The sequence below is a fragment of the Archocentrus centrarchus genome, chromosome 1, assembly GCF_007364275.1.
Source record: "Archocentrus centrarchus isolate MPI-CPG fArcCen1 chromosome 1, fArcCen1, whole genome shotgun sequence".
In the NCBI taxonomy this organism is placed as follows: domain Eukaryota; kingdom Metazoa; phylum Chordata; class Actinopteri; order Cichliformes; family Cichlidae; genus Archocentrus; species Archocentrus centrarchus.
In genome coordinates this window covers 19,088,138-19,112,908 of record NC_044346.1, presented here as the reverse complement: position 1 = coordinate 19,112,908, position 24,771 = coordinate 19,088,138, and the positions used below count along the sequence as shown (strand labels likewise).

Genomic DNA, 24,771 nt, shown 5'->3' with positions numbered 1-24,771 from the left:
TCTCAGTCACTCCCAATGAAAATCTTAGCATATTCAACACTGCCACCTTGAGCTCTGCTGCCTGTCTTTTTGTTAGTGCCACCATCTCCAAACCATACATCATAGAGGGTTTCACTACCATCTTTTCACCTTCCCTTTCAGTCTTGCGATCCTTCTGACACAATTCACCCCTCACACTCATCTCCACCCACTCCACCCTGCCTGCACTCTCTTCTTCACCTCTCTTGTGCACTGGATTGTCAACCCTAGATATTTAAACTCATCTGCCTTCACTACCTCTATTCCTCGCATCTACACTGTTATACCTGTCTCCCTCTCAGTCACACACATGCATTCTGTCTTGCTTCTACTCACTTTCATTCCTCTTCTCTCCAGTGCATACCTTCACCTCTCCAGGCTCTCTTCCACCTGCACCCTACTCTCACTACAGATCACAATGTTGTCTGCAAAGATCAGTACTTGCAGTAATGACTTTTATTGCAGAGCAGAGAACTCATTAAGATTAAGTTAAGATCAGCTTTATTGTCGTTGTAAGCACAGGCATACAATGAAAATGGAAGCACTGCTAAACTTGGTGCATACAAACAAACAAACAGTTGTACTATTAAAGCGTTATAAAAGAGTATGTCACGCACACTTGTTTGCTTCACTGACTGAATCTGTCACGGTCCGGGGTCCACTGGACCCTGTGTTTTTGGTTTGCTTAATTTTGTCTGTTTTGTTTTGGGTTTTGATTGCGGGGTTTGGTTATGTTTTGCTTTCTAGTTCCTTATGTTCTCCCGGTGTCAAGTCTGTGTCTTTGTTTCCCTCTCCTGTCTTCCTGTTTTACTTTGATAGTTGTCTGGTCCCTGTCGGTTGTATTCAGTTTTGTTTCCCCTGGTCTCGTCTTGGTAATCAGCGTCACCTCTGCTCCCACCTGTTTCCTCTTCCCTCATCAGTCCCCCGTGTATTTAAGTCCAGTGTTTTCAGTGCCTGTTGTCGTCATCATCTAATGGTTCCCTTGCTGTGTGTTTTCTGGAGATTCAAGTTAAGTTTAATTTTGTTATTCTGTGCCTCTGGTCCTGTCTGGCCCTGCCCTTAGTTTGCTCCGCCAGCCAATAAAGCTGAGTTGTTATTTACTTCCGTCTTGTGTATCCTGCATTGGGGTCCTCCTTCCTGCCTGCCACACAGATGTTACATGACAGAATCGTGTTTTAAGTGTAAACAACAAAAACGTTAAAAAAAGTAAACATGATGTTTTAATTTCAGCGTTTGTGGGTGATTAGATAGACTCTATGACTGCACACTGCAGGTGCTGACATGACAGCGTGGGATCACTAGGCACCTATCGGTTGTACCATAGCCATTAAGTGAAAAATATTTTCGGTGCTTTATAACATTTTTTTAGTGGCTTTACTGTAGCCACTATAATGGTGCAAAATTAAATGCCTGGATCAGTGTTTTGCTTCTATATGTGAAACATATATGAAAATGATTAGCCCTACATCATTGCTCTTACATAAAAAATGTTATGTAATTAAAAATTACATAAGAAATGTGCTAAAATAAACTCAGGACACTGTTGAACTGTTGGATATGCAGATAAGACGGATCTGATTAGATTTGCTTGCAGTCAAAAAACATTTAACTTCATAGTGACATTTATTTAAAGGTGTGCAAAGTTTAGGGATCTATATGCAGTTTGCACATATTTTTTATTGTGTTTTTCACAGATCACTGAGAACAGCAGGAGTGGGAGCTCTCATTGCCGTTAGGCTCACCTTAGATTTTTGATTTTCATCCTCTGCAGTATTTCTTAGAAAGCGAAAGCGCAGTGGGAAAAGTACAGATGTAAATAAGAGAATTACTGCTTCAGCTTCAGGGCCCTTCTGTGCACAGTGGCTCATTGTCACACTTGGTTTCCTGGAAAAAAGAATGCCAGAAGATTAGCCCTGAAAAAGAGAGCTGCAGTTAACGGAAATAAAAAGAAAAAAAAAAAAAGAAATTTACTGAAATGGTGGCTATAAAATAAAAATACACAGGAAAATCTGTCAACACAAGCATGAGAAAGCTTTGGTGCATATGTTCATTCGACTGGGATATGAATTAGTTTCCTTCACACAGTGTTGCTTTTTTTAAACAAAATTGTAAAACGTACTCCGAGGTGTACATTTTAAATTATGAATAAATTAAAACAAGCAAACTCAGAAAACAGTGTGATTTTAAAACAAAAAAAAAATAAATGGAAAAAAAATAGTGAATAATTCAAAACTGTTTTAACTGCCAGACACACATTACTTTTTCATATATCAGGCGCGCTGTTGGTCGTCCTCGAGCTGTCATACACTACCAGTTCCGCTTGCCTACCGTGTCTGTGATATTCAGTGCTAACTTTATACTGTAAAACACACGTGGCTATTTTAACCTAGTGTTATCCACACAGCCTACTAGTACTGTACTTATTTATTGAATCGGGGTTTATTTATTTATCTTTATGAATGCAAGATGTCATAAACACAGGCATTAATTGCATTTTTCTTAATTTACTAACAGCTGCACTCCCCCTCCCAGAATCCCAGATTTCCCACACTCTCATAACAGAAGCGCTCACACACAGGAAGCACGCATGCGTCAACGACGGAGCCTCTCCTGATTTGACAGCCTTGGAATCTACCACACACAGTCCACTATGTTGCAAGGCTTTCCGTTAGTAGCGCACCATCATCTGCACCTGCCTACTCCGTTGTAGTGGTTGGAGCACTGGGAGGGGTCATTATTTCGCAGGGAGCTGTAGAAGAAGGAGGAGGAGGAGGCATTTCCGAGACACAGAGAAGCGTGTAGCTTTTAGATTCAGCACCACAAGCCTGAGGAAAGCGTCCGGACTGAGTCGATTTGCACGTTTTGCCTTGGCTTAACTGAACAGGAGGCCCCCCCCCCACTCCCCGCTTTTTTTGTTTTTTTCTTGGGGAAATACTCAGTGAGAACAGGCGCTGCGAGTAGTTTGTGGACCTGCAAGAGGTGTCATCTCCAACGGTTAAAGGTGCGTAGTTAGTTGTCAGCTGAGAGATTTTGCTGCTAGCAGACTGGTAGCATTACACTTGCTGCACTGACTGACCCGCCGTGCTGCTAACATTAGCTTAGGCGAGGTCCGGCTTTTCATTCATCATTGTGCTTTTTAGCCAGTTTGGCGTGGCGCCTAAATACAACCCCGCACCGAAAGACTTTACACTTCATTATTAACACAGCAGGCTCAAGAGACTTTTACATGCTGAGCTGGAAATTTCCCATTAGCTAAAAATCTCAGCATCGCCCACTCTGCTAACGTTATCTAAACCGCACTCCGAGCGCTGCTATCCAGTGAACCCAGTGCTGAAAGCCTGTCTGTGGGGCAGAGCCATGCTAGGCGGCTGCTAGGCTAGTATACTTGCTAAGCTAAAAGACACCGGGCTACTTTATTGCTGGTAAAATAACGGACCCACATCTGCATTGGGAGCGGTTTAATAATTCAGGGGCTGCTTAAGGTTTCTTCTTTTACGCTGAGAATGTTAAGCATGGACCCGCCGTGTCTTTTTTTTTTTTTTTTTTTTTTACAGCACTGTTGCATTTCTTAGATAAATTTTAATCCTCTTTGTTTAAGTGAGGCGGTTACTCACTCGTCACTCGTTTGAAGTCTTATTACTGATTCGCAGCTGATTTTGCTTCCGTTATTAACGCCGTCTTTGCCCGAGGATGTCAAGTGGCAAACTGACGCTGCACAGCTTTGCTTTGTCTCAACCCTGCAAGTGCAAACCATACTTTAACGTCAAGTCTGTTTGCTCTTTTGAAATCGAGAATAGCTTGTTTTAGTAAGCTTTTTTTTTTTTTTTTGGTATAAAACAAAACCAACCAAACAACAAAACTGCTCACTTGTGCATAGAATTCTCACTATGGCAGAGTGGAATAAAGCGTTATATTCAGGGGAAGCATTGATACATAACGTGTTGTCTGGTATTTATATGAATAGCATAAAGTTGAGTGAGGGCTTTGGCATATTATAAAGAAATGTCTATGGTTATTTGCTAAATTTTAAGTGTGTGTGTGTGTGTGTGCTGTTTGCACTCATTTATTACCCTGCTTGGTGACCCAGAGTAGTTTGCTACATTCCCTTCCAGTAACTAGAAATATGAGATCCCAGAAGCCTCTGGAGTTCACACAGTGGCTCGATATAGAATCTGAACTTTTGATTGGCAAGGAGGCATGCTGAGCTGACACTGATGGGGCTATGCGGGTCTCTCCCTAAGTTTACCCTAACATTTCATTTCCTAGAATGGGCAGCATGAAACAGTCTACTTTAAATGTAAGTGGAAAAAAAAAACAAAACAAAAACAGCAACAAACAGGTTCTTGTTTAAAGTTATGACTTTTTAAGCTTTTGAGTTTTAAGAGAAGAAGCTTCAGGAAAGACTCTTTGTGTGTCCTCTGAAGACATCGGCACATGTTGTGTTTGTCAGCTGTCATAATGATTACACCCATAATGATTATTTCCATGTTTAGGTAATAAACACATTTTTATTTAGTCTTTATTTAGTCTAACCCCCCCCCAGTAAGTAATACTATGCACAATTCTTTTACATTCAGTTTTAATCTAATGTTTAACGGTATTATATACATTAAGGATTGAGGATAAATTATCTTAAATGAAATGAAGACAAGGCAGTTTTACTTGCAAAATAACCTGAATGATAAAACAAAATTGTTGACAAAATTGTCACAAAATTCTCCTGAAGAACAGGTGTCAAATAATCAGCTAGTGATTTCACTGCTTATTTCGTTTCCTGTCCTTTGATATTGTGTCATGAGAAAGAATATTTGTAGCTGTAGTCATTTTGCTTTGTAAAACTATGAGCACTATGCACTATAAGCAAATATGTCTTTTACTAAATACTGACAAGAGACAGCCAAAGCAAGAGCTGTGATTCTAGGCTGCCAACCATGGACAGACTCTGTTCTGCCGTTTGGGAAAAGCTGCATATTTGTATCACTGTCTAACCATCTGCCTTAGACCCCATCTTTCTGCAGGGCTTATTTATTTAACCTTTGTGATATTTGTTGTCATTTTAACCATTGCTAAGTCAGCAGTATGACATTGTGTATTTACAGTGTTTTTAATCACATTGATCCTCTGGAAAAACCTAAAGGGGAAGCTCAGTTTCTTTGAAGTAGTGTTGTATGAGGTACTTACCCTTAATCAGTGTATTACCTATAATGTATACTGGCACTCCCTAGTTTCGAGAAGCAGATTGGAGTACCGGCACAGAAGCCTATGCAGTGTAGTGCTGTAGATGAGGTGTGTCTGCTGTGATTTTTTTTTGAAAAGGAGAACAAAAAGTCTCTAAATCTAGTGGAACAGTTACTAAATAGGCAACAGTGAGATCAGCTGAAGCATGATGATAGCTGCCATGAGTGAAAGGATTGTCAGACACTCAAGCTGAGAGGATAGACATACACAAAACAAACACAAATATCCAAATTATGAAACCTAATATCTATCCAGTGAGCAAATATCTGTAGAATCTCAAAATGTCTAATAATTGTCTAAGCAGTCTATTTGGCTTTTAAGAGAGTATATAAGAGGATATAATTTTCTCTGTTTCCCAGCTGAAAGAGCTATCTGATGGTGGGGCAATGTGATGAAAATAATACAGCTAATGCTTTAACTGATATTGATTCTTTTATTTAGATGGGCTTCTTTTAGTTGTCTTAAATACAGTTTGTTGCTGGCCCCGGCTTCAGCAGTCCAGCCCGCTGGCCCTCCCCAAACTACGCTTGTTTTTTGGCTGCAGTCTCATGTGGGAGAATACGCTTGCTGTGGATAAGTACCTCATACACCACCACTTCAAAGAACCCATACTATCGCTTTCATAAACAATTTGGAATCAAAATCACTTGTACAGACACAAAAGGTAACATAATCAAAGAGATTTCTTTTGTATAGCAAAATTAATTTGAGCTAGTTCTGACTAGAAATTACAGATATTTTTTCCAGCCATCTTTATGCAATCATCGAAAGGTTTTGGCTCATTTACTGTATGTCATTTACAATATAAATCCTGTTTCTGTCACTGGGGGATAAGGAAAGGCCATAATTTATGGGTGTGACTATGCAATCAATGGCAGCCAGAAGTGCATTGTGTACCCTGTCTCCTGGGAGAGGAAGTGATATTGGCTGACTACCATGGAATCCCCTGTTGTTGTTATACTGAAGCAGAGCTTTGAGGTAGCCATGGTTCCCCGCTAAGTGGAACACGACTGCTTCTCCTCTTAAGCCCTCTTTCACTCCAGCTCTTGCACAAATATTTGATGGTGTTTAAGAGATGAAGGATGAGGCAATAACAACAACAGCAAACAATCGATACTTGTAGCACACTTGTCCACAACGTCGATTTTAACTCCTAAAACTGGGGTTTATATTACCGTGCTGTGCCTCCATGTAGAATTTCACTGACCATACAGTAGGCATTTTCACTAAGCATTTATTTTCTTCTATTTTCAAGGCATAATATTGTGTTGCTGTAACAGTGTTATTGGTCTGTGTGGGGACAGATAACTTTTTTTTTCAAGCCTACTCCATTGTATATGACACTGGCATATGTTACATTGGTTAGATTAAAACTTAACTGTTTATATAACATTATCTCACTCTAGACTGTAAAGGAAAAAAAAGGGAATGAGATCTTTATTGTTTCAAGGGGGACAATAAAGTAGATGATCCAGCAGTGCTTGAAAGTATAGTGTCAGCAGCAGTTTGGCCCAGCCACAAAGAACAGGGGCATTCTCTTAAGTTACTTTTCATGTCTATTATTCTGCAAAAGACCACAACTGCACCAACAATGCCTGCAAAAGGGTAGTTTCAATGAACATTTATAGTGTTCCAGCCAAGCTTACGTCTTTACAAGACTGTCATTACCAAAAAAAAAAAAAAATCAATCAACCCAATCTCAATTACTGTGGATGGTCTGTGAGTGGGTGTGGTTGAATAACATTTCCCCTCAAAACATACACAAAATGCTTATGAAGTGTTGGAAGCCATCAGAAGCCTCAAGAAACTAATAAAATTTGAATAAATGAAAAGTGCAGTCTATGTGAATCTCTTGTGTCATCACAGCTTGACTTGCGTGGGAATGATTGTTAAATTTTAATGTTAGGAAACTTGGATCTTATATTCAGGTTGCAGCTAAATTTTTAACAGTACTTCAGAATTATAGGAATCCAGCCCTTTTAGTCACTGTAAGCTGCTAACAGATATTCACAGATTTTAAGGTGTGGGGTGGCTTCAAAATCAAAGTGTGATAATATATGAAAAAAAACAAACAACAACAACAAAAACCATCCATATAGCCATCTATCTGTTTTCTTCTGTTTATCCAGTTCTGGGTTGCAGAGGGCCATGGGACCTATTCCAGTTGCCACAGGGTGAGAGGCAGGGTACACCAGGGACATGTTGCTAGTCCATCACAGCACTAACACAGAGAGGCAGATAATTATTCATGCTCATATCCACATCCATGGCCAATTTAGAATAATCAGTTATCCAACAGTACCATGCAAAAGTCTTGAGCGATCCCTCATTTCTTTATATTTTGCTTCCAAGGAGCCAGACGTTCTTGTTATCTTTTAAAGTGGTCTTGAGCAACAGTTCTCTGGGCTTTCTGAAGGTTTGCCAAAGTATGTCTTTAGCTGCCTTTTCACTCATTTTCATTCCAGTCCTTGTACCTGACCATTTTCAGAGGAATGTTTTATTTGTTTGTTTGTTAGGCCACTTAACACTGACCATTTAAACATACAAGAGACACCAGTTTTAAATTGTATCTTTAGGAACTTTGTTACTTGCAGCCTGTCACAAAAACATATAATTTATTCAAATTTCTTTAATTTAAACTTAAAAAAATGCCAAAGATAACAGAGTTTAACAAGTAAAAAGTAGTATTCCTACAGAAGTAAAATGTTTTTGGCCAGTACATTTGTATTGGCATATCTCAGCCAATTGTAATGGGTGTGCAATATCCTTAACAAATTAGAACATCCGGACAAGTGGAGTACAAAAGAAAAATTGGCAGGCCTAAAAAAAACTATCTACAGTAGACAAACAATATATGAAAGTCATGTCCTTAAGAAACAGGAAAAAATACAGGAAAGTCCTGACACAGGACCGGAGAGATGCACCTGTCCCTTCAGCTGATCTATTTATTGTTTGCTGAAGCCTCATCAGAAATGATCTCAAATGAATGGTGGCTGCAATCACACAAGAAGTGTAATGAAAATCAGTGGCAACAGGTCTTACAAAGTGATGAATCCAAATTTAAAATTTTTTCATTAAGTGCAGAGGAGGTCAGGGGAGAGGTACAACAATGAGTGACTACAGCTGTCTGTAAAACACGGTGGAGGCTCTGTCGTGGTTAGGGGCTGCGTTTCAGTCAGCGGTGTTGGAGATCTTGTTAAAATTGAGGGAATTATAAAAAAAATAAAAAAAATAATACAGTTAAAGTTCAACTCATCTTGCGATGCATAGCGTGGATAGCTCAAGACTATTATACATTGCATTGTACACTGTGCACAGTGGGTGAATAGAGTCTGCAGATAAGCAATGCATACAGCAGCAGAGCATGCTTTAAGGAAAGTGGATAACACTGAAAGCTTAACTTTACATTGACAAGCTATTAGCAGGTTAGACAGACCATTACAATTCCCTGTTTTAAAGTCCCGTAACAATGTAGTGAACTAGAACCTAAAACCTTATTTTTCCCTTATTTTCATTTAATTTTAAAAAAAAATTCCCTTCAGCATTCCATTAAAAAAAAAACCCCAAAAACAAACAAAAAAACCCAACTACACTTAAGTCTTCATCTTCTCAGGCTGAAACATATCCAGACAGCTGTCACTGCTTTCTGCCAGGTTTTTCATGGACTCAAAACAAATGACAAGTTTTTTTTTTTTAATGATAATATAAATCTGAAGTGATAGGATTTACTGATGGGAAATTTACTGGTAAACATTTCATCCCTTTAGTGTGGAGTGTCAAGTTGATATCAGGATGTAATGTTCAGGACTTATAGTTTCACAGGAGCTGCTCCCTTTGTGCCACGCTGATCTGCTTTACTCTGTTCATACAGATATTGTGTTTGCTGTGGCCAGCTGCCTGTAAGCATATAGCTTGTATAGACTCAGCAGCTGTAACTGCCCATCAGGTTTTTTGCATAAGAACTCTCTTCTAAACATGATGTTAAGCTCCATGTAAAATTGGAGAAAATGAGAGAAACTTTTGGTGGCCATCTGGTAAACCAGATTCTTTCATAAGTAGTCTGCTACAGTTAACCCAATTTTTTTTAGCTCATTTAACTGATGTGAATTCATATGGGAGGTCAGCATAAGGATGGGAAATCTGCAAAACAGTGGGGCCAATATTTCCGCACAACTGGCCACAGAAAGTAGTGAAATGCGTGAGCCATATTTTTCAGTGAGTCACTCTTCCAAAAGTAAACAAGGATGGCAGTGGTGTGTTTTAAAGATGACTTTTCATCTTTTTTTGATTCTTTCTCACATACTCATTGCTTCAAAAACCACTTACCTTGTTGTTCAACTAATATCTGGTCATTTATATTCCCTAGTTTAGGTTGGCACACAGTATAGGCCTACTGTATTGTGAGTGGATAGTGTGGCAGCAGCTGGGTCTAACACCAGATGCAAGTTGTATCAAAAGCAAGTTTTTGTTTTGTACAATTCAGTGATAAGCGCAAAATTTTGTAATAATGTGTTTTGTTAAGAGAACATACACTTGCATCTGGGGAAAATGCAGTCTGCATATTTCACAGTGAACTGCTGGTTAGATAGTGGAAATCGTCAAAGCATAAAGACCAAGAAGCTCTCTTTACAAAATTAAAGCTGTTCTTCGATAACAGCTTTAATTAAGAGGTGGAACCAACCTGTAATGAAATTTTAGCCGTGTCAGTGGAAAACATTCTCGGAGTGTTCAGTTCTCCCCTAAGAACTGAAAGTATTTTTTTCACAGGACAGACAGCACCTTTTCTCATAGAGGTTCTGAACTAGAGTGTTATACCACGCTGCTGCCAAGAGTCTCACTACTGTTACAATGAGTCTCTCCCAGCCTCCCACAGATGTCACAGTCTCTCGGGAAAGGTTATTGATTCTGACACAATTGAATTGTTAATAGCATTTTTCTTTTTGTCAGTTGGTGGCCCTATCAGTTTGAGTGTATGAAGTAACAACAAAGCCCAGACTAATTCCCAGAATTTATCCAGGTGATATGGATCACTTTATCACCTGTAGAGGGCTGCTTTCTCTTTTTCTTTTTTTTTTTTTTTCTGGAGTGATTCGGATATTAAAGTTTATCCACATTTACAAATGTAATTACTTTTTTATCTGTTCAGATATTAACGATGTTCTAAGGAGAACGAGGATATTAGTTTCAGTCAGCCTCAACACCAGGGATAAATTTTACTTCTGTAGGAATCTGGTGTATTTTGTAGATGTAGCATGTAGGCATTAATGAATGAGCACTGACAATGTTGTTTGGTGAACTGTGTATGATTTCGGACATTCGGGGTTATCCACACTTGCAGATTTGTCACTTCTCTAGCCAATGCAGTGCCGTGTCAACACAATTACAGTGCTAGAAGGTTCTTTCTCGCCTTCTGCTTTGTCCCTATCCTCTATGACGTGACCTTATTGTTTTGATCATCAATAACAAGGCTGTGTGGAAAGTCTTGCTAGAGGGCTTTCAAGTCCCTCATCTTCTCAGTCGCTCTGTGCCTCTGGGCCCTCTCTTCTCTCTCTCTCGGACTCCCTTTACACCCCCACCGCATCTACATCTGGGACCAGCATGGGCCCCAAGTATTGGCCAGCTCCTCCCCCACAGTGTGTGTGCTCTGTCTTGGTGAATTAACTTTTCTATTGTTAGGTGACTGCTTTTCTTCTCTTTTCTTACAGAAAATCTATATGCTGACCAGGGGCAATACATTCATAGCTTAGGCCTAGAAGCTTGGAATGGGTGGCTGGGGAAATAACACCCCCACCCTCAAAAGTTAATTTGATAAGATGGATCTTTTCTATAAATAAACCAAAAAACTGGGGTGTTAAAGGCTTAGAATCTGCAGCTGCTTACTGATTTTCGCAGAAATGCCCTACAGTGCAGTGGCTGAATGCAGCTTTGAGCATCTTTCCCAATTTCTCAGAAATTATTCTCATACTTTGGTGTACTGTTGCTGCTTTTTCTCTTGCTTACAGTCATTCAGTTACCCATTATTAAACAGCCGCTTTACAACTTTAAAGGGGTTAGTGATCGTAACTGTCAATTTTTAAAGGAGACACTAGTGTCCTTCTAACTTCAGTGGAAACTTTCAGTTCAGTTAGTTTCTAGTCATGTTACTCTATTATTGTCTTGGCTGTGGGCTTAGATGTCCCGTTGGTACATCTTTGGTCCAGTCTAGTCAGGTTCTCAGTGCTCCAAAATACTTTTTAATTATTTAAGGATGTCTCTGTAGTTTGCTTTGGTCAGCCTTTAGTTAACCCTGGCCAAACTCCCTTCCTCTGGATGTTGATCACATTAGCTCTTTTCTCTGGTTAAAATAAAACAGAAATGAAGCCAGATTCTGTTGAAATCTATGGCAAAACAGTTACCTGGCTCACATGATATATGAACTAAGTAAGCGCTTTCCTAATTAGTTTATAGGTTATCTAATTGATTACAACATGATTCCATTTGCAAACTATGCTACCTTGTAAAAGACAACTTGATACTATGTGACTTTGTCACAGCCACCTCTTGCTTGTGATGTCCCAGAGTTTCCACCAGTGTATTAAAACCCCGGCGGTCTGCTGGGAATAGGTTGACCTCCCACTCTGAAATTTATTTATTTATTTTTAGCCAAAAATTATTAGAGTTCACTTAGCGTATGTATTTTATTAGCCCACTGTTCCAGTTACCCATTTTTACACATTACAAAAGCTTAAAATGACCCCCCCCCAAAAAAAACAAAAAAACAAAAAAAAAAAACCAAACAAAAAAACAAATCAGGAAGATTTTTGATTTTACGACTATTACTGTTACTTGTTCATCTGGTTTCAGAAAACCAAAGCTTGAGACTTTAATGCAGGATTTCACTAAGCAATGGGTTATGTCACGGGATATGTCAGTCTAATAAGTAAGTCTTAAATATCAACATGTCTGTCTGTCTCCATGTCATTCATGTGTGTTGCCACTTTTGTGGGAATTTTTCCATATCCGCTCTTGTGTCTCTTTAACAGATACATGATGCCAGTATTCTTAATGACGTCTAAAAAAAACTCTTTGGTTTGATATGTATCTTATTAAATACAACATTGATTAACAAAATCACAGAAGCACAAAACATAAAAATATGAATGTGGGCAGGAGCTCCTGATAGCAGTTAAAAGTCTTCATATTGGACTCTAACAAACCCGTTACTTTCATTATGTGCATCAAGGCAAGACAAGCACACTGTGTCTTCCATGCTGACCTGACAATGACCAATGTGTTGCTTTACTGCAACATACAGAGCTACGCCAAAGATATTAAGGGAATGACAATGGGAAACTTGACCCATGGCCAGTCATGCTTACATGTTCAGCATCCATGAAGAACATTTATGGAGTCCAGTGGCTTATTTGCTATTACTTTCCATCACTTTCTCACTTGGAAAATGAGTTTTCTCCACTTGCAGCACCTAGCATATTGTCATTTCCTCCAACCATTACTAAAACTAATGGTGACAGGATTTCATAAAGTTGGGTGAAATCTATCCTGTGGACATTTTCTAAATTATTATAAACTCCCTTCCTAAAAGACACCTAGCTCAGTAGATTTTTTTTTTTTTACATCCATGGCTTAATATTTTTTTCTTCATTTTGGAGGTACATTTCTGTGCTTAAGTTCTGCAGTATTTGAAATTTAAACATCAATCAGGTATTATTCCCCGAATCACAGTATTTTTATTTATTTTCAAATTTTTTGCATTTTGACAATATTGAAATAATACAGTAAAGTGTTGTTAGTTATCCTCTAGATCAGGGGTCTCAAACTCCAGGCCTCAAGGGCTGGTGTCCTGCAGGTTTTAGATGTGTCCCTGATCCAACACACCTGAATCAAATGGCTGAATTACCTCCTCAGTATGCATTCAAGTTCTCCAGAGTCCTGCTAATGACTTCTATATTTGACTCAGGTGTGTTGAAGCAGAGACACATCTAAAACCTGCAGGACACCGGCCCTCGAGGCCTGGAGTTTGAGACCCGTGCTCTAGATGGATTGTAGAGCTTATCTTATGTTTTTAAAAGTTTGCATGATTGCATGCATGTTTATTCTAATTGTATCCTACTTCCACACACAAACCCCATGTCTGATGTGGGATTATAAACCTTTATTTACATGTGACCTATTTACTCTAGACTGCTGTCACTGGTTAATCCCAGATATTAAACCATAACTAAACTGTCATGGGCTGCCACGCAGCCAGTAATAATATCTGTGATTTTAAGTACATAACTCCATATTTTACTAATTGCCACATAGAATTCTACAGTATATGTGCTATATGTAAGAATTTAAATTTGAAAGCTCAGTCAGTGCTAACAAGCTAGCCCTCGCAGGCCTCGTCTTTTGTTTCATTATCTGCAGGCTGGTCTGGTCAGGCTGTGGTGGTCCTTGATGTCATGCAGCTGCCTCTCCAGTGGGTCTGTAGACCTCCTTCTGCTCTATACTTGGCATAGCAGCATGTCAAAGTTCTCTTCATGCTGCAAGATCTAGTTGGCATGGCCCTACGGTTTGCAGCAAATCTCTGGAAAGCAGTGCAAGCACTACTGCTGTCAGCTACATTCCAGGGCTGTGGACCAGAACAGACTAGCTATAGAGGCAGCTGAATGACAGAGGACAGAAGCAGATAGCGAAAAACAGCAAAGGACAGGGCTAGCTAGTTAGGGGAGACAGAACTTTTAAATGAAAAAAAAATAACATATAAAGTCTCATGAATAGATTAAAAACTGCCCAGTCTTTCCTACTCCATTTAATATAGCAAAAATATTAGACTGGAAATGTATTGATATAGCTGCTAAATTTTGATGACAATTAATGAGATGACAGTAAATGATGATTTTATTTTCCCTGCCACATAATTTAGGATAAATAAAAAAAAAACAACCAACCAACCAAACAAGCAATGAAACAAACAAACAACCAAATAAACAAAAAAACCTTTGGTAACAGCTTTCCATCAAAATTTTAAACATCAGTATTAACACGGAATTTCATGTTTTTGTTTTTTTGTTTTTTGTTTTGTTGTTTTTATAATTGTCCAGGCCCAAATATTTATTTGTTTATGTGTGTATTTATTTACTTGTTTTACTCTGGTTTGGGACATTGAAAAATGAGAAAAACTAATTATTGTTTGATAGGCAAGAGATTAACAAATGGATTATAAGTAAAACTCAGTTAAGATTTTTTTTTAGCATTGATGGACTTGACTCTGTGTGTGATGTATTGTTTTAGATGCAGTAGAAAGGAGAAATGTCAGTAACCCTTTAAAGGGAAGGTTGAATGATAATTGCTCTGACAGTGCCTATTCATCCTTTTAAGAATTGGATATTAGTTGTAAAGTACTCAAGTATTCATCTTAAAATACATAATGCTTTCCACCAGGTATAAACTCATCTTCTTAACAGTCTATCACAGTGATGACTGTCCTCACATACAAAAATAATGAAATTACAAATATCAAATAATAAAAGCTTCTATTCATCTTTTTTTTTTAGTTCTGATAATAAAAACTAAACTTTTAAATTCACTAGTTATCCAACACGTTATTTTAAAGTTTCATATCAGTAATTATTCTGTTTTCTTTTGGTGTATTTCTAGGGTTACCTCTCAAACAGATCCTGATAAGTACAATATACTTACATCTAAAAAAGTAATATTTCCTTTTGAGGTTTCACTTCCAGTCACTTGTGGGTAGGTTATCAGAAGACGTTTTAACTCAGCTTTTCGTTGTGCACATTATGCTTTTTAAAAAAGGGTTTTGAGTTCCTAAGAGAACATGACTGCTTTGAGAATTTCACAGGTTGTGCTCTACTTTGATCAGTCTTTTTTGGCCACTTTAAGAACATAGTTCTGGAGAGCAGTGATATGACAGGTTGAGCCTTGACTTCTGCATTTAGAGATTCCACGCATCTGTGTGCATGTATTTAACTCTGCTCTGAATCTGGGTCAGTGCAGTGTTGGCATATTAACTTCACATAATGGCAAAGGACAAGGATTGCAGTCACAAAGTTGGTGTTGCAGGGTATAACAGCTCTGATGCCCATTTTATGCACTGCAAGCAGAGTTTAAACTTTTGCAGGCTTTTTTATCTTTGAATAATATGCATGTGTTTGCAGGGAGAAAAATATGTAGTATACGCTATTTTAAAATCACTGATATATAGTGTTTAAAATGCATTTTAAATGCCTCAGCCCTATAAACACTAATGTGTTTTTGACTCTCTGCTAACTTTCTATGTCGGAGAGTTTAGCTTATGATCTAGCAGTAAGGAAAAGTCTGTAATTTTCCTTTTGAGTGTTAAAAGTATTTGCAAACTCAATCTCAAGGACTTTCCTCTTGTACTAAGAATTTTTTTTACTCAACCGCTTGTTCGTGCTTTTAGTAGGAATTAGGCAGTACTGAAGTACTGAATTAAAACTGCTGTCAACATGATGAACAAGGGCTTGGAACAAAAAATATGCTTCAGCATCCACCCTTGCATCTTTATTGTTTTGCATTTTTGTATAAATGTAGTGTTGTTAAATGCAAATATTGGATTTATAGGACTAATCCCCACTTGTTTTAACACTTGAATTTGTCCTAATTTCTTTGCTCTTTAAATGCTTATCATGTATTAACCTCATTTGTTAATACATTCAGTATAGTGAAGTTAATCCATGTTCACACGCACAAGAGGCAGGGTGGCATCTTGATTGTGATTCTGCCTTTAAGACCATCAGAGGAGAAACTCACCAATTAAAATCACATTTTAGCAGTGTAGTGAGCTAGAATATTCCATTTTATCAGTTTGAGATAGATCATGTGTAACTCATGGGACTTCAACATAAATGGTTATTTTAATTCATTTGCTGTGAACGAGTGATGCATTGCACTGTGCCACATTTATCTGCTAAGAACGGAAGAGTCAACCCAAAAGAAGGACTGAAAAAAGAATGAATAGGAACAGGATTTATTTTGATAACGCAAGGGACAGTTTAAATGTTGCAGAGGTGGTGAGTGGGGAGGCAACTCAAAGTGAATTGCAGCTGACATGACTGTATTCAGGCTGGGAGAAATAGATTTGGGCTGTTAGCAGAGTGAGTTGAGCAGGGTGGCTGGTAGAACATAGACGGGACAGGCAGGCTTGGTAGCTGGAGGCATAGGCGTAGGAACTGGGGGGGACGGGGGGACGTGTCCCCCCCCAATATTGGAGACAGGCGCATTTGTCCCACCCAAAAATTACACCGTGGTGAAGAAAAATCTTTAACTCACGTGCTTTTATTTTGAAGGCACAACATAACGTCATGCCACTGCACTCCCCCCGCCCCGCTCTGAATGGCTCTGAGTGTTTGGGAGGGGGAGACAGCGGCAGGAGCCAGAAACTCTTTGAATGAGGTAAAACGGCTTGTTGGGAATGTTGCTGTGAATATGGCTTGTTTATAACGTCTTGCTGTCAGTTTACTTTCATATATAGGATAAACTTGACTTACTGGACAAGCAGTCAATTTGCAATCAGTTTGTGGCTGCAAATGAGAGGCGGAAAAAACATTTTGGCTCTTTTGCCTAGGCCAATGTTTTTTAACCCTTTGTGTGCTCCGGCACCTGTTTGGCTAAATGCAGGACTGTAAAAAGGCACACAGCTTGTCTATTAAATGTGAGAAGTATCACTTTTATTTATTTATGTTGGTTATGTTTTTATTCATATTTATTTTTATTTATTAGATTTTATTTTTGTTGGCCAAACAGAGTTTCAAACTGAATAGCCATATTTTAATAACTTTTTTTTAACTTAAGGTTGATGTTAAAAAGTGAATAATTTGTTCATTACATTGTGAGGCTTCTTTCAAGTAGGAACGTTGTTTAATTAAACAACCAGTATTGGCAGTCAACCTACATAAATGCATTTTTGACCAGTATTAAATGTTTTCAACCAATAAAACATATCAAACTTTGTACTTGTGTGTGCTACTAAATTATTTTTGCACTACTGAAATATTTAGCTTGCTAGTATACGAAGGAGTGTTAGGGCCACATTGAGAAAAAAATAGATCATTTTAAGCGTTTTGAGAATAAAGTCAAAATTTCGAGAAAAAAGTCGAAGTCGTCATTTCAAGTCAAATAACGGCCACAGCAGCTATACTCTCTACAAAAAGCCTTGGGTAGATGAAACAACCTGATCAGCTGTCTTGTGATTCTGCATATCCCTTCTGTACTGCAAAAAGATGGAACCATCGATATCCTTGCATCTTTTTTTTTTTTTTTTTAATTTTTTTTTTTTTTAGCCTGTCATGTCTGGCATCTTTCACAATCGGAATGATGATCCGAATGCACTGATGTACCAAACATATTTGCTTTGACAAGAACAGCTCTATATGTTTCCTATAGGCTCTTCTTGTTAATGTTTGCAATTTTATTTTTATTTATTTATCTTTTTATTTAGTTATTCATGCCAAGTCTGACAGGCAACAAGGAAGGGGCAAGAACAAGAGGTGGGGGGGAGAAAAGGGGGGGGGGGGGGAGAAAAGGAAGAAAGGAGATAGAAAAAAAAAAAATAAAAAAAAAATAAAAAAAATAAAAGGGGTTGATATACTCACACACACACACACACACACACACACACACACACACACACACACCCATATGCACCTACATATACACACACACACAAACACACACACACAAGTTTATTGTTTGTAGTAATGTGTGTGTATGCGCCTTTGTCATGCAATGTATTCGATAATGAGGGCGAGAAACTGCAACCATGCCCCCCGCGATCCAGAGGTAGATAGGGAAGGACCCAGGGGACCCAGGCCATCCACAGCACAGGAGCTCAGAAGACTTGGGGCCACACATCCCGATGGCAACCGCGTACACTCCCCAGAAGAGGAAGGAGGGAGGCTACAGACGGAACCCCCACAATCCAGGGGCTAGAGTCCAGAGAGCCAGAGACGACGGGCAGCCCACCCCCCCCGGCAGGCCGGCACCCCCAGCACGAGCCAGGCATGCGGCCCCCGAGGCCCCAAGCGCCCGAGAGCAGCCCGACACCCGGCAGAGCCCCCCCACGCGCCAAAGAGGCCCAAGCCACCCCCAGGTCACGGCCGCCAAGGGAGCAGGCCAAAAACCATGCCGAGACATCCGGCCACACATCCCGGGACCCACGGGCACCCACACCCCAGGGGCGGCAGTGACGACCAGTGGGGAGCAGCGTGGAGCGGTAGGGAGGGGTAACTCCCACCCTCCGTGTCCCACCGGTGCCAAGGCTTGGCAAGCCACCAACCCAGGCCCAGCTGTCCACACACACACACTCTCACAAGCACGCACGTACACACACACACACACGTACCAGTCATTCCCTCATGTACACACACGCACATACACACGCACGCACATTCGCATGCACCAGTCACACACTCATGCATACGCACATGTAACATACATGGACACCTAATGTGGGAGAGCGGGTACCAGCACCAAGCCAGCGGCAACCCAGGGAAGCAGCCAACCCAGCCCCGAACAATGAGCCAGTCCCCATCCCAGGCGGGGTGCATGGAACCGGGGTGTGAGAAGGCCCGCCCGCCCCCTCCTCCCACTCAGCGTGTTGGGGGGGTGATGTGAATGTATGTACTGAGAAGAATGTGTATGGCTGTGTGAAAACTACAGTGCTTTTAAAATTGGAGGGACAGATGTAATATGAGCACTGAATAACAGCGCCCATCCACACCGTCCCCCCAAGGCCCTCAATGTCTAAAATGTAAATAAAATTGAGGTGCAGGCAGCAGTGAACAGACAAGTGGGGCCACCTCAGCAGTGCCACCCACTAACCACTGTGTGACACACCTGCCCCCCAAGGCCCTATATGTACTATGATGTGTTGTGAGCTGTATAATGCAATTAAAAAAGGAGGAGTGGGACATCACGCAGCACAGCGAGCAGAGCCGAGGTGATGGCCCTACTCACTGCAGCACGAGCCCCCCACCCCCGAGAACCTATGTGTGCATAATGTGATGTTAAACTGAGTGGGAGGAGGGGAGGGGCCAGGATAAATATGACCGGGAGGCAGAGGACTACCCCCCGGAGGAAGAGAGCCAGCTAGCTACTGGCTCACTAGGCACCCCAGTTCCCTACACCCCCCCGCAGCCCAGGGAAGGCAGGTCCAGGGCCTGAAGTGACCGCACCCCCAGGACGCCACCGTACTCCAGGCCGGCACCCACTGCCCCCACTGCAAACAGGACACAACACACACCCCACATGCATACAAAGGACAACAAATATCGCACACACACACACACACGCACGTACGCACACATACACACGCACGTACACACACGCACACACACACAGACACACACCCCCACATACATACTCACACATACACACACACGCACACAGTGGTCCTGAGTCAGAACCAACCGGCCCCGTGTGGGGCAACTGCTGCTCCCTCACCTGAGCGCCCCACCACCCCATGGGGGCGGGCACCCCGAATCCCGGAATGCCAGCCAGACACCCTGACACAGCCAACCCACCCCACACGGCGGCGCGCCCAAGGGGGCACAGACTCCTCCAGCGCAGGGAGGGGCCCAGCCAGGAAACGGGCAACCCCGGGCACCAGGGCCCCGACCCCCGCACCCCGGCCCCCACAGAGGAAGCCGGCCACCCGGACGGGACCAGCACCGCCACCACGGGACCCCGAGATCTACACCCCACGACCATAAGAGCACCATCCAAGTCCCCACCACCAACAACCAGGGCCCGGACACAGAAACCACAAAACGGTAGCCACCGCCTCCAGGCCAGAGCCATCAGACACCCAGGCCCCCCCCGCCCCCCCCCACCCCCCCACCGGGTGCGCCATGAAACTAGACCACAGCTCGTCACCCCCATCATGCGATGGAGCTGATCAGTGGGGACCAGAGAGATTCAAATTTTGCCAGTTGATTTTTAGAGGTGGCAGACATTCTTTCCAGACTAATGTGGTCTAAAAGTAGATTCTTATAGTGAGTAACGCATAAATCATTTTTTGATTTCCAATTCATGAGGATAGTTTTCTTAGCGATGCATAAGGTAGTAAGAACTATGTGTGATATATTTGTTTCCATGTTTAATTCACTTAAATCACCTAGAATGCACAGTTTTGGTGATGTTGGGATATCGCAATTAAAACATGTGGATAATTCCTCACATATCCTCTGCCAGAACCTCTGAACAGGTGTACAAGACCAAACTGCATGCATATAGTTTTCAGTATGGTTGCCTGAACAGTGGGTGCATATATTTGTGTCTCTGAGGCCCATTTGGAACATCCTGTGTCCTGTATAATGTATTCTATGGAGAGTTTTGTATTGTATAAGTTGTAAATTCGGACTTTTAGTCATTTTGAAAGTGTTTAAACATTTCTGTGTCCAGAAGTTTTCCTCTGGGTTAATGGAAAGATCTCGCTCCCATTTTGTAGTTGGGAGGGATATTGAATCATTAATTTTTAATAATAACTTATATATTTTTGATAGTAATTTAGGGGTATAAAGATTTAGAAATTCTGTTACCAGTACAGGGGTTTCTAATTTTAAATTATTTAAATTAAACCTTGCCTGTATGATAGACCTCAACTGCTGGTATTCGAGAAATTTGCTATTGCTAATTTCATATTTGGAAATAAGTTCTTCAAATGAAATAAAGGTCCCATCGTGAATAACATGTTCTAAGTTCTTTATTCCTTTCTCTTGCCATGTTGAGAAGTTCAGTACTGTTTTTTTCTGACATATATCTGGATTGTTCCAAATGGGTGTCAGTTCACATGGGATAAGTGAAGACTTTGTTATCTTTAAGAATTCCCACCAGGCTGTCAGAGAGGTGTTTATGTTAAGACTTTTAAAACCGCTATGATGTTTAATACTGACGCTAATGAAAGGTAAGTCAGAGATTTTCACTTTTCCACAGAGTGTTTGTTCTAAATCCAGCCATGGGCTGTCTAAAGGGCTTGATTTGATCCATCTTGAAATATACTATAATCTATTGGCTAAGAAATAGTGATAAAAGTTTGGGAGTTCTAGACCACCACTGCATTTTAGCTTTTGTAAAGTTTTTAAACTTATTCTTGAGGTTTTATTTTTCCACAAAAATTTTGAAATGTTTGAGTCTAGAGATTTAAACCAGGCAACAGAAGGTTTATTAGGGATCAGTGAAAACAAATAATTGATTTTAGGCAAAATCATCATTTTTACTGTGGCAACTCTCCCCATGATAGATATAGGTAGAGAGTTCCAACGTGTGAGATCATCCTCTACTGTTTTTAATAGAGGAATATGATTCAACCGTACCAGGTCTGACAGCCTGGGGGAAAAATTAACACCTAAATATTTAATATTGCCAGATTGTAGTGAGGTGGTCGTGGTGTTCTGAAAATTACAATTTAGAGGTAAAACGTTTGATTTACTCCAATTGATGGAGTAGTCTGATATAGATGAGAACTTATCTATAAGTGTGATTGTTTTTAGAAGAGAAGTTTGTGAGTTCTCAAGGAAAAGTAATACATCATCAGCATAAAGGCTTATCTTACGGTCTGTGTTTTCTGTTTGAATTCCTTTAATATCTACATTTTGTCGGATTGTTGCTGCTAGTGGTTCAATGAAAATGACAAAGAGTGAAGGAGAAAGTGGGCAGCCCTGTCTGGTGCCTCTCTGCAGACTGAAGCTTTGGGAAATAAGATCATTTGTTCTAACACGTGCATTTGGAGAGCTGTATAATGTTCTGATCCAGTTTTTGAAGGATGAACCAAATCCAAATTTGTGTAGAACTGCTAACAGAAATTTCCAATTTACCCTATCAAATGCCTTCTCTGCATCTAAAGAGACAACTGTGGTTTCTAATTTATTAATAGAACAGTAATCTATTATATTTATCAGTCTGCGTGTATTATTGGCAGAGTGCCGACCCTTGATAAAACCTGTTTGGTCTGGATGTATAATAGATGGAGTGATTTTTTCTAACCTTCTGGCAAGGACTTTGCAAATTATTTTAAGGTCTACATTAATCAGAGAGATTGGCCTGTAGCTGGATGGGAGTGTGGGGTCTTTGCCTGGTTTAAGAAGTAGACTAATGTTAGCAGAGTTCATGTTTGGAGAGACCGCATGATTGCTCTGAATCTGAGCCACCATTCTGAGAAAAGAGGGTCTTAGTACAGACCAAAATTCTTTATAAAACTCTGCTGGAAAACCATCTGGGCCTGGGGCTTTATTATTTGGGAGATGCTGTATTGCTTCGTAAAATTCAGATGATGAAAGAGGCGAATCAAGAGTCGCGGCCTGTTCATCATTTAGTTTAGGTAGATTAATGTTATTAAGATATTCTTCAATTTCAGCATCAGATGGATTAATCTGCGATGAGTATAAGGCTTCATAGAAGTCTCTAAAAGAGTTATTTATTTGTTGTGGGTCGTGGGTAATATTACCAGTTGAGTCTTTAATAGAATAAATGGCTGTTTTTTCTTTATTTAGTTTTAACTGGTTAGCCAAAAATTTTCCAGATTTATTTCCATGTTCGAAGTTTTCTAAACGCAGCCTCTGCAACATGAATTGTGTCCTTTTATCAATTATTTCATTTAACTCCAGTTTTAGTTTCCTCATGTTGTTAATTATATGTTCTTGTGGTGAAGCGGCATAGGCAGTTTCTAAAGATTTAATTTTCTGTTCTAATTCTAACACAAGTGCTTTTTCTTTATTTTTCTTATGCGAGCAGTAAGATATTATTTTGCCCCTCATTACTGCTTTTCCTGCTTCCCAAAGAACACATGGTGATATTCCAGGTTGATCATTATTTTCTAAATATGCTGACCACTCCTTTTTGAAATAATTAATGAAATCTTGTTCTTTAAGTAATGATGTATTAAATCTCCAGTTCCTGGTTGGTGGTGTGACTCTTTTCTGTGTCAGAGACATAGACACCGGTGCATGATCACTGATAGTGATAGGGTGAATCTGAGTGTCTGTGATATCCATCATCATGGAGCTGCTAACTAAAAAGTAATCTAAGCGGGAGTGAGACTTGTGTACTGGTGAGAAGAAACTATAATCTTTCAGAGTGGGGTGATGTGAACGCCAAGCATCGCAAAGACCAAAATCCTTCATGTACTGTTTAAGAATGTCTGCAGACTGCCAGTTCCTCTGACTCACTGCTGTACTGAGCCTGTCAATATCTGCATTAAGTACCAGGTTGAAGTCTCCTCCTATTATAAGTGTGGTGTCAGAGTGATCGGACAGCAAAGTGAAGAAGGTATGAAAGAAGGAGGGGTCGTCAACATTTGGCCCATATATACTAGCAATGCATAAATCTATATTTTGAATAGTTAAATTGAGTATTATAAATCTACCTTCTGGGTCTGATGTAGTATTTCTAATGATGCAGTTTATCTTTTTGTTAATCAATATGGCTACACCTCTTTGTTTGGAGTTGTAGCAGGCTGAGTACATGTGAGGGAACTGTGGAGAGGAGAGTGTGTGCGCAGATGTTCTGGACACATGTGTCTCCTGTAGAAACACAACGTCAGCCTGTAAATCATTTAACCGATTAATAATTTTCACTCTCTTTTCCCTTGAACCAACTCCGCGTACATTCCATGAGACAAACTTGAGCGTGCTCATGTTTAGATTAACAGGTGAAGTGTTGTGTGTTTACTAAAGATGTGTGCGCGCGTCCTCGCATGTGTCCTCCATGACCTTGTGTGCGCATGTGTACGTGTCCTGCATGACTGTGTATCCTGTATGGCAGTGTGTGTGCTGTATGTCCGTGTGGCAAACATGTTGGGTGCAAAAAAAGAAGAAGAAAAAGGAGTGTAAAGTGAGAGAGAAATGAAACAGTGCAAACACCAAAGAGCCAAGCATAAAAAAAGAAAAAAAACAACATGATAACAAAACAAAGAGCTGTGCATTAATTGTTATATATAGATATCCTTGCATCTGACCGTTGCCAGTTTTTGTGGTTTTTCCTTCTGAGCCGATGCATATGGAGCTAAATTGGGGCCAAAAAGTTTGTTCACAAAAAAAAATTTGAAACTGAAAAATTATTTTGAACCCGAAAAAAAAAACCAGAAAAAATAAAAGCTTTGCAACTGAAAAAAAAAAAAAAGTTTGAAAATGAATAAAAGTTTTGCAACTGAAAAAAAAGATGGGAAACTGGTAAAAAAAAAAAAAAAAATTTTTTTTTTTCATTTTCAAACTTTTTTTTCTTTTTCCTGTTTAAATTTTCTTTTTTCGGGTTCAAAATCATTTTCAAAATTTTTTTTTCGAACAAACTTTATGGCCCCAATTTAGCTCCATAGATGCAGCTTTCTGCGCACTCTCTTTAACATCCTCATACTTATCACTACTTCATGTTTATGTACTAAAAGAGAAATCATTTCCTTGTTAGTAAAACCGATTCTAAAGTGTAGTTTCACTAATTCATAATACAAGACATTCTGGAAGGTGTAGCAGTCATGGCGTGGCAGTTGTTTGACTTGAA

The 24,771-nt window shown here is 40.0% G+C and overlaps 1 protein-coding gene across 2 annotated transcripts in view; it reads left to right on the top strand.

The window, feature by feature from the left end:
• The first annotated feature begins 2,685 nt into the window (after positions 1-2,685).
• ctnna2 (catenin (cadherin-associated protein), alpha 2) overlaps positions 2,686-24,771 on the top strand; it is a 379,156-nt gene continuing 357,070 nt past the window's right edge. The window contains exon 1 of one of the 2 annotated variants that reach the window (XM_030740571.1): positions 2,686-3,019. The gene's annotated coding sequence lies outside the window, so the exon portion shown is untranslated. The remainder of the gene's footprint in view (positions 3,020-24,771) is intronic. The other variant, XM_030740562.1, reaches the window with a different exon arrangement.